Source organism: Macadamia integrifolia, chromosome 7, assembly GCF_013358625.1.
Source record: "Macadamia integrifolia cultivar HAES 741 chromosome 7, SCU_Mint_v3, whole genome shotgun sequence".
In the NCBI taxonomy this organism is placed as follows: Eukaryota; Viridiplantae; Streptophyta; class Magnoliopsida; order Proteales; family Proteaceae; genus Macadamia; species Macadamia integrifolia.
Window position 1 is genome coordinate 32448882 of NC_056563.1, and position 10976 is coordinate 32459857.

The following is a 10976-nucleotide window of genomic DNA, read 5'->3' on the forward strand; positions in this document are numbered from 1 at the left end:
GGACTAGTGAGCAATGACCCAGAAGGCCCAGAGGCCCACAAGAGCGTACGGTCCACGCTTTCCCTTAAAGGCATTTCTATTTTTCTTAAAAAGAGCTTGGCCAGTTCAGAAATTTCCACTCGCTTTTACTTTTTCACAGAAACAATTAACGAGTCCAAATGCAAAATATCTTTTGCTTCTTCCTTTTCTTTGGGTAGAAATCTTATGCTTCTTCCTTGTTGAGTGATTCAGTGGGAGACACCGAGACTTCAGTGGGAGACAGTAGATCAGCAACAAAACGTTGACGAGGGCCCAGGATTGGTTTGGGATATCATAATCAAGGCCCAAGCCCATCTCACCCTCAAGAAGCAAGCCTAGGCTTTATCAAACAAGCAGGCTGCTTAACAAACTCATCACCAGAGTTCAACTTGTGAGGTTAAATCTCACGAAAGTTTCCCCAGGTCATATGGATCAAGGGTGCAATCGGTCGGTTTTAGCTGGGCCTAATTGGCTACTATCAATTAAAGGTCTTGCACTATTACTGTTGCATTAGGAAACTGCTCCTAGGTCATCTTCGTATCCTGCACAAGAGGGTAGATACGGCAGGAGACTTTCCAATGCTCAAGTCAGATTATTCACAAACAGATAGTTCCAGTATGAATGAAAAAAGATCGGTCCTCCGCAAAGAGATGTACTTATGTTGTTATAATTGAAGGTAGCTTCATCGTTTGAGAGTCTTGCTTTGGTAGCCTACTGTTGTAGGTAGGAGCCTGTATTTGGTAAGAGTTGTAGTAGAAAAGTGAATATGGAAGATAGGGGTGTCAATCGGTCAGTCCGGCTCGGTTTCAGTCCGGTTTGAGTCGATTTTGGTATGGGAAAGCTAAAACCAAACCGAACCAATAAGGAAATTTCGGTTTCGGTTTGGATTCGGTTTCGGTGTGGTTTGGTTTTGGTTTGTCTTCGGTTTCTTAAATCGATTTGTAACTGGGTTCGTTTTGGTTTTTGGTCCAGTTTGGATTCGACTTTCCATACAAATGTATACAAAACTATGCAAATTTTGATTTTTTTAATGAATTTTGGAGTGTTTTGGTTTCTTACCGGTTTGGTTTCAATTTCGGTCTGGGTTTTGAGTCTGTTTCGATTTGGTTTCGGGTTCATCTGATTTTCGGAGCGGTTCAGTTTGGTTTTGGGGTTACAATACTCTAAACCGAACCGAACCGAACCAATAAAGCTTCGATTTGATTCGATCCGTATTGTTATCGGTTTGGTCTGGCCGATTTTACCGGTTCGAATTAGGAATTGACACCCTTAATGGAAGATATTACCGTTTATGGGAACTCCTCGCATATTAGCTGTGATCTGGGGGATCTGACTAGGATACCCTTTCCTTGAAGGGATGGATTCGTGGTTCCTTACTTCCTTCGATAGTCCTTAGCGGACTAAGACTAATTTGTGTATTGTGACCCACGTGCTAAGCCCAATGAGCTCCTCCGGGTGTTTCCCGTCAAGGATAGCGTTGGGTACCCAAGCCGGACGGCTTGAGTGACCTGATGACCGAGCCGCTCACTGAGGGTGGCATCTTACATGTCTATCGCTCGATTGATGTGCCCCTGGGGGGCTCACTACCCGTTCAGTGTTTTAATGTGGTTAGGTGTGCGGCTCGGATGGCCGCCCGGTGGGACTCAGTGTCTGCTCGTTGGCGCCCATCCAACGACTCGCCTGTTAACGCTCCTTTGGTGTGACTAGCTGACTGGCTAGCTTTTTAATTGTTGTGTTGGCCTTGCTTTGGCTTTTCCCGGTCGATTGTATGTATTTCCCAAAAAAATTACCAACCGTTTAGTTAATCAGGGTCCATAGGCCAGCCATTGATATATTTATATTTGGATCAGTCCATTACTGAACTCATTGGATTAAATGGACTAATCCGGTTATAGAACAAATATAAACAGACTAATTAATCCGATTATAAACGGGCAATCCCTGGTGCGGTAGTTACTGGCCAGGCTATAATCAAACACTAAGAACAGCCAAATGATAATTGGTTTAGATGAAGCACCGATCAGTCCGAGTCGAGCCTATCAGTGCGGGCCAGCTTTTGACACTCCAGTATAGATCCTCTTCTGTTTGGAAAAAAAATATTGCATGGCATTATGGCAAGGAAATGAATGTTACCATGTGACAATAGGAAAATTTGCGAACCTTTAAGACATCTTTCTTTGAGCTAGGGTGGCTCAAAGGGGGGGTGGGATTGGGCACCTTATGGGAGCCAGGGGAGTCAAGGGGGTGCCTAGCGGGGAGGGGACTCGAACTCAAGTTCAAGTCTCATGCGAAGCTTAGACAAACAAGTCACAAACCATTCAAGAAGTCGGTTGTCCGCACCTTTATGACATCTGGACTCTATCAAAATATTATTTTACAAATGGGAAAAAAAGCTACCTAATCGCGTGGCCCCATGCTAAGATAGAATGGTGCACAAAATTTCTGCCTCACTCCTTCTGAAATAAAAAATCTCATTCCTGTTGATGCCTCTGACTTCCTGAGTATGTTCTCATTGACCCGCGCTTATGTAGAGACCACATGACTAGACAAAGATCTCTTGCCAATTTACAAATTCTTGATTTTGTGTAAACAATTGGATTAGGATTTGATACAAAAATCAATCTCAATGGATGAACCAAGCCCCCTCCGCCAAGATATCATGAATTGATACCTTCTTAGACCATTGCACAAATACGAAGAGCTCTCTGTCATGTCGAGGAAGGAGGATCAAAAGAACCAGAATCCATGGATGAAGGCACTTTTCAATAGGGTTATGAAAGCTAGATTCTTTAACATAGTTATTCTAGGTCAAGCAAGGTGATATTTCCAAAGATCCCAAGGCAACAAATCTACATCATACAATTTTTTTTTTTTTTAATCTAAATCCTCAATCCACACTCAGAGTTGGGAGAGCATATAATAATAAATTTGATACAAAATGAATAATAATGTTTTAGAGGATTGATATAAACGAATAGGATGTACACCAATAAAAAAGAGGGTATTTGATTGAATTAGACTTCAAAAGTTGGCCTGCATCGGTAGGCTTGACCTAATCGATTGCTTGAAACCTGATACATGCTCAATCAATTACTAAACGTGTTGGACTTAAGCACCAATTGATTAATAATCGAACGGTCTTGGTGCAAGATAATGACTAGATAGTCGACCGATCAGGATTGACTTAATACTATGACCAATTGATAACCAACCATTATAGTTCAATTATCCCGTTTAAAGTTATTTAACTCGATTATAGAATAATTAGTCAATTAGTCCATCTAAATCTCAATTAATTCAATTACCTTAAGCCTGATTATGGATAAAAAACCGAGCGACCAAACAAATTAAAAAGTGACTAAAGTAGGATCTATCTCCCAAAGGAATAAAGTGTTCCTTTCTAATTTGAGTTTACTAAAATCGATTCAAGTGAAAGTTAAACAAAATAATTTAAGCATCCTTCACTTTGGGGAGAGACGGCCAAATCTGTTGAAAACCAATTCATAAAAAAGTAAAATTGTTAAACATACCTGATTACTTAAACAGATAGAAACAATATAATAAAAACCTTAAATTGATGAAAATCGATTAAGATTAAGCTCGATCGAAACAGTCTAAGCCGCTTTCTTAGATAAACTTCTTTCTTAATGAGAAGTAAAGCTGTAACGATGTCATCATCCACATTCCGGAGTAAACGAGGGACGCTTTCTCTTTTTCCGAACGAAACCATATACCCATTTCCCACTATGAGATTATGATTGTTCACCCGTTCCTTTCTTCATCTGTGTTCGTCAACTCCTTGGCTCCTCTGGCATCCGTCGAGAGAACGCCAACGACTTGGCCCTTTTTTCTTTTTTAACACCAAAAGGACTGACTTTTCAGATTTGTGGGCAGATTATGGTTTCTTGTTTTGAGATTCTAGTTGGAATTAATAAGGAATGGGCCAAAATTGGCCAAACCCTAGAAAAAAGAGTAGAGAAGCAAAAGTAAATATTCATAACTGTTTGATAATTGTTTTTAGCTTTTATTCAAAAATTCATAATTTTTATTAAAAAAATATTATAAATTTGGCATGAAGAGGTATTTTTATTGATTTTTTTTTTTTTTGTTATTTTACTGATTAAATGATATAATGATGAAAAAAAAAAATGAAGATAAAATACATTCATAGTATATAAATTTCATCAAATTTAATTTGATTTGACTCTCTACCCATGATCATATTGTTGTAAGTCCATTCCCTCTATCGTTTTTCTCCACTTGAAACAGTTTAAGTATCAAGGGCTTAGAAAAAAAAAATGATATTTTCAAAATCGAAAGAAAAATTATTTAATTTGACCTAATACAATTAATTTGTTAGATATTGATTGAGAGTGGATCAAGTTCACATTTAAGAATGTTCTCGTATGTCCTTAATCCATGAATTTAAAATCAATTTTCTCTCTCTTCATTTAATAGATTCTAAATTCATGGGCCAAGAATAAATGAGAACATTCTTGTAAACATGCTCCGTTCACATATTGATATTATTCGGGGACTGATATCATTAGTGATATTTTAATGGGCGAGTGGTAGCAGCACGTACGTGTTGCAATCTTATTTTCACTTTCTTTAAATATAAACCGTCCATTTAATAAGAATTAATCTAAACCATCAAATAATTTTTTATATTGTAACCGGTTCCCAGTTTTTAGGGTTGAAAGATCAGGTTATTCTTATATTTAACCTGCTGTGATGGTCACAGAATGGGTGAGCGTAACTACCCCAACTTCTTCCCCTCCAAATAATCAGGAAGAGTGGGATAATGACAGTTGGTTTCCCTCTCTCTCTCACTCTCTCTCTCTCGCTCTCTCTGCAACATTTTTTTTCTCTCTCCATCAATGGTTTCTCTCTAGAATTGGCGTCTTTTATGTAGACGATCCGTCTCCATCTCGCTAATTTTTTTAATTTCACAACACAATGCCAGTTCCCTTTAAGATTCACAAATTGTGGAGATGAGGTTTCAGAGTTGACTCCCTTTCAAGACCTGATCTGCCACGTTCCCTTTAAGATTCAGACCTTACCAAGAATCAGATCAGTTTCTTCGCCCTAACAATTCCTCCTAACCTGTTTGAGAGAGGATCTGAACATTCACACTCTTACAATCTCTTAACTACAAGATCAGATCTTCCATATCTAAAGTTTTCAGGGACAATCAAAAATCTATTCACAAGAGGAGAGAGAGAGGTTTGGTCGAAATTTGAGGGGGTGCAGATTCACAGAGAGAGAGAGAGAGAGAGAGAGAGAGAGAGAGAGAGAGAGAGAGAGAGAGAGATGACTTGTTGTCACCGTCACAGCCGGTGTTCGATAAAAAGAGAAAGAAACGTTTCAATGGTTCAGATGATTTGTGGTTAAATCCACGGTTATCCACGAAGAACGTTTTGAAAACATTGTTTACACGTACGTTCCGCGACTTATTTGCCTATTTTAATTTAAAACTTTGGATAAATTAAAGAACCGATTTTCTCGACCTAGGTCACCGGTACGTACATGCATGTACGTAGTGTCAGGCGTTGACATTGCTCTTTCCTCTTAATAAATATTTTTCTTCGCACACTCTAAATGGCGGTGAAAGCAACAAATGTCATCATCTAATTGCAGCGTACATATAGGGGCAAATAATACCTTTCGTTTGAAGATTTCATAAGTTGAACAAAGAAATTGTACCATTAGAAGACATCGTACACGTTTGAACCAGTCAACGAAAGTACCTAATAGCCCAAATCTGACAAGGAACTCAGTGGTTGTCGTAGATTACCTAGGAAAGTACAGAGCGTGACTTGTGGGAAATTTGCTAGCATCAGCCATTAGGCAGTGTTTCTTTATCAACTTTGTTTTTCTTTTGTTTTTTTGTTTTTTTGTTTTTTTGTTTTTTTGTTTTTTGTTTTTTTTGTACTTTTTTGTATTTTTTTTCTTTCGTTTTTTGTTTTTTATTTATCAATCCATTGCAAACGCACGTTTTTTTGAATCTTCTTATTACATAAGGGCTTTAAGATTTTTTCATCCAAAAAAACGTGTGATTCTATGTTCAGACTCCCTTATTTTCTTAGAGTTATTCATATGGTGTGTTTAGTGCTCTTCACTACTTTGATAAAAGTTGAATGGTTCTCAATAAACCCTAATGTAATTCAATCTATATAGTTGTAGGGCCAATATGAGCCCTGAGGACTAATCAGGCCATAGGGTTAGATATCCGTAAAAAAATAATAATAATATTTACTTTATGATTTTCAATGTAATTATATTTATGGAAAAAAACAAAACATCAACACTAGTGTGGAGACTCCTATGCACATCATCTCACTTCTCATTTGTAGTCCTATACTACCTCTCCTTATTAGATGCCTCGTATTGTAGGGGTGTTAATCGATTGAGCCAGGCCAATCTTGATTGGGTCTAGCAGGCCTATGTCCTCGGACCATGATTTACCTATTTAAAGAATGAGTCAGTCTCGATTGGTATCCTGTTGAGCTCGATCGGGTTCCGGGCTTTAATCAGGCCCTAAGCCCTAAACGAAGTAATATACCAATAATTTTATCATATCATCAACAATTTTGAAATTATATTACACTTGACTACAGTCAATACTTGATAAAAATATCAATATATACCCTATTCTATCACAAAAAATCAAAATACCTATATAAACGGTCATACTAGATTGTGTCGGTTCGAGTCGGACTTGTAAACAGGCTAGGCCGATCTGGAGGCCCATCAGGCTTACTCCTTACACCGTGTACTACCATTTATAAACAGGCTGAGCTTAGGCCCGATATGTTTATTAATCGGACCGGTCCATATCGAGTCATAAACGTGTCGGGCTCAGTTAGACTTATCGACACAGACTTGGAATTGACACCCTTATCCTATTGGAGGGTTGGATTATTCAAACCCTTCATTGGTAGGAATTTGCACTTTGACATTGTAGCGATCCGTTTCCCAATATGTTTTTTAAGTAAATTCTTCTAGCAGGCTTGTATAAAGAGTCTTTCTTAATGTGGTGTAAGTATGTACGAGGTTGTCACATCAAATAGGTTCTACATTTTATGAATTGGTCATGGGTGACCTCAAGATCCCTTGTTCCCACATAAAATTCTAGTCCAAATGGAGTTTATCTAGAAAAGAAAAATGACTTCTAAAATCCAGGACCATGGAAGAGTAGCTAGTAAAAACTATAGGCATGCATGCGCATATGGCGGGAGGGGTACGGTACTAGATTTATTTTTCTTTTCTTTTGATATTTATTTGATTACATTTGAGTCTTAAATTTAACACATGACTAACTTTGGTAAGGGAAAATTTCTCTTTTCCAAAGGAGAAAGGTTCATCCATAATCTTGCCGACAATAGAACTTGCTATCTATTAGACTCTGCCGAAAACCCCTTCCTGTAATAATGACATCCATCCCATCGCCTCCATCTTACACGGCGAAGGGATTCTCTTTCATGATGGGTGGAGAAAAACTTGACCTAATCTTCAAGTCAATAATCTAAATGACTATATCATCTATTCATGTGACATAATGAAAATGACACATGTTGATTTATAAGGAGTTTTGTAAGTGAATTTTCCCTTTATTTCTATACTTCTCAAGTCTGATGGGAAAGGGTGCAAATCGGTTCCTTTCCTAGTTCTTGATTATAGTTTGGTAGGGCATTTGACTTGAGGCTTGTCCATACTTTTTCCTCATCTTCTTCTTCTTGTTGTTGTTGTTTTGGCTTTTCCTATACTCCATTACTTTTAAGTCTGGATGGGGAAGAGTGCATATCGGTTCTCTTCCTAGCTCTTGATGCTAGCTTGGCAGGGCACTTGACTACAAGTTAACTTGTCCATGCTTTTCCTAGTCCGCTTCGTCATGTTTTGATTTTTTATCTACTCTATTAGTTTCAAACTCCTTAATCAATAATATTTTATTGTAAAGTTGAAACTTAATTTGATGTATTTACGGTAGTTATCCATTTAATAATGCAAGGTGAAATTTTCAAAAAATCATAAGATAACAAATTAATCATCCTTTTTTTATGATTTTTTTTTATTTAAATCGTTTATTCCCACTCAAAGTTGGGAGAATACAAAGTAATGCCAAGAGTGCTAGCACACACGATATATGTGCCGATATAAATGGGGATACTTGATTGAAAGTCATATTATTTATTTTATTAACATAAAATGTAATTGTCGAAAGGATGAAATTTACTTCACCTAGGGTGAGGAGCAAGGTTCTAAAACTTGGGATTGGTCAAAGTTGATATTCAATATCGATCTAGATTGGATAATATCGAATAGATTTATCATTGATTTTTAATAAAATTCAGTTTTTTATTATATTTTTCCCCTTGAGTCGCTCCTATGTATCTAGATTGGATCGATCAAAGCCGATGCGAATCTGATCCAACCTATATTGATTTATTCGATCTGAGTTTTAGAACTATGGTGAGGAGATAACGCAGGAGATAACGCTTCACTAATGGTGATGTGACGTTATGATTGGATACGAGGTTCATCATTATCTCTCATCCCTTTTGGTCATGCTTAGAATATGCATTCCAATCTAGCCAAGAGGTTCAATAAAGATGGATTAAGAGATTCTATCTTCATGATAGGTGGAGAAAAATTATGTCTTTGTTGGGAAATAAAAATTTTAGTTTATATTTTATTATTAATTTTATGATACTTAATTAAGGCTCTATTTGGTATGGTTTCTATTTGTATTTATTAATTATTTATTAAAAAATTATTTGTGACAATAAATTATGGACCATAAATAGTATTCGTTTGGTTACTATTTATAAAATAGATTATATGATGAGAAAATAAGTTTCAGTTTTCATCTTAAGCTTTGAGCTTCGATCAAAAGAGATGATAAGATTTAGGGTTTTTTATTGCAAAAGTATAATACATACTGAAGTTACTTATTTACCATTGAGAGTAATTTGTGTTTTGTGATTTATTCTAATTTATTAGAAATATAAATAAGTGATATAAATTATACCAAACACTTATAAAAATATAAATAAGTCAAATAAATACAAATAGAAATCAAACCAAAGAGAGCCTAAGTGGATTGATTTTTCATACCTACTCTATGCCAAAGAAGCTTCTATATCAAATGGTGGCTTCTTGTCCTCGTCGTCATCATTTACTTATAAAAGTTTTAGCCACAACATGTTTTCCAACATCTAGGTATGAAGTTTCAATTAAATAATTAAAAAATGGTGATACGAATGGTTTAGGAGTTTATTGTTAATTCAACTTAAGAACGTGTACTACATACTTCCTCTTGATTGTAAGAAAAATAGATTCCATTTGGATATAAAGGAAACAAACAAATTTTAAACCGAATGAAAACTTTAGTAATAATTATTCAATGTGATTATGTCATTGCTAAAAAAAAATAATAAAATAAAATTTATTTGACAATTCGAATTTGAAAAAAAAAACTGAGAAAACTTGTTTGTGGTGTATCAAGTAAAGAGCATCACAACAAAAATCTAAGCCTTCATTGTTCTTTCTCGAGTATGGGTCGTTGTCAAAATCTATAAATAAGATTTATATGTCATTGTGCCAAGGATTCCTTCAATGAGGCAATGATCACAAAAATTTATTTTTTTCTTTAATTTTTCTCACAACCAAACAGGATTACAAAAATATAATTATAAAGTAAAACATATGGTAAAGATGAGACCTAAAACTTGGGATATGACCCTAATGCAAAAGGGTGAGAGGTGGAGAACTTTCCCATCCAACAATGGTCGGTATGACTAAAGGAACTCTCAATATGGTTCCAAAGGGCAAATTTCCTAAGACACTTCACTTTCTTCAATGTAAAAACATTACAAAAGAAAGTGGATGCTTATCTAGTGATGTCGCATCAAAATGTAGCTACATTGGTTATCTCTACCACGTGGAAGTTCAAATGTGATGTTTATTCATCTTCTTCTTCTTCTTCTTTTTTTTATTTTTTTATTTTATTTTTTATATTATGGTAAAATTTCTTTTCTTAGAGTTTGTAGGTCCCATTTTTTCCACTTGTGTGAGAAGCTTTAGTTTATAAATATTTGATAATAGATTTTTTCAAATATAAATGACTATTAAAAAAAACAAGTTAAGCCATAAAGTTAGATTATGATCCTTTAACGTGGCAAATAAAATCACGTTTTCTATCATTCAATAGATAAGATTTGTGCATCGAATCTATAATTATTTATTTATTTTGAATAAGTTATTTGAGCTGTTAGGTAGGCTACGTTAGCATATATGTGTTTATCTCTCTTATTCACATGAAATGATCTCCTTACCTTCTTTTATATATAATAATATTTTATCTCACTTCATTGATGCGCTCTAATGTTGTTTTCGAAAATTTTGCTTTAATGTAAGAAACAGGGAAAAAATTCTTTAAAACAACTATCCACACTACTTTTCTTTCACTGATCAAAGAGTAACTTGAAAATGGTTTATACCATTCATACCAAAAAGTCAAAACTCCCTCCCCTACTCCCCCTCTCTCTAATAAAAAAATAAAAGGTCAACAACTCAAGATCAAAACCCTTTTGGGTTTCAATTTAGCCAGGTGGTGACTCAGAGCCAGAGTTTCGAAATTCCAGATTTTCAAAAGATTAAGGAGCCGTTTGGTATAGTTTAAAAAAAACGTTTCTAGCGTTTTTTCGTGTTAATAGAATAAAAAAACGTTGAAAACCGTTTGGGTCGATTGGGTCGCGTTTCAGTTTTTTTGAAACTGTCAGTGTCAAAAAAAACGAAAATGGGTCGATTTGTCGAAACGAGGGAAAGGTGTTCTATCGCCCATGTTTCGTTTCAAATTATATTATTTGAAACGATCGTTCCCGATTGTTCGCGATACAGAGAGGAGAGCAGGGAGGAAAGGAGAGAGAACCAACGTCTCACATCCATGCTCGAAC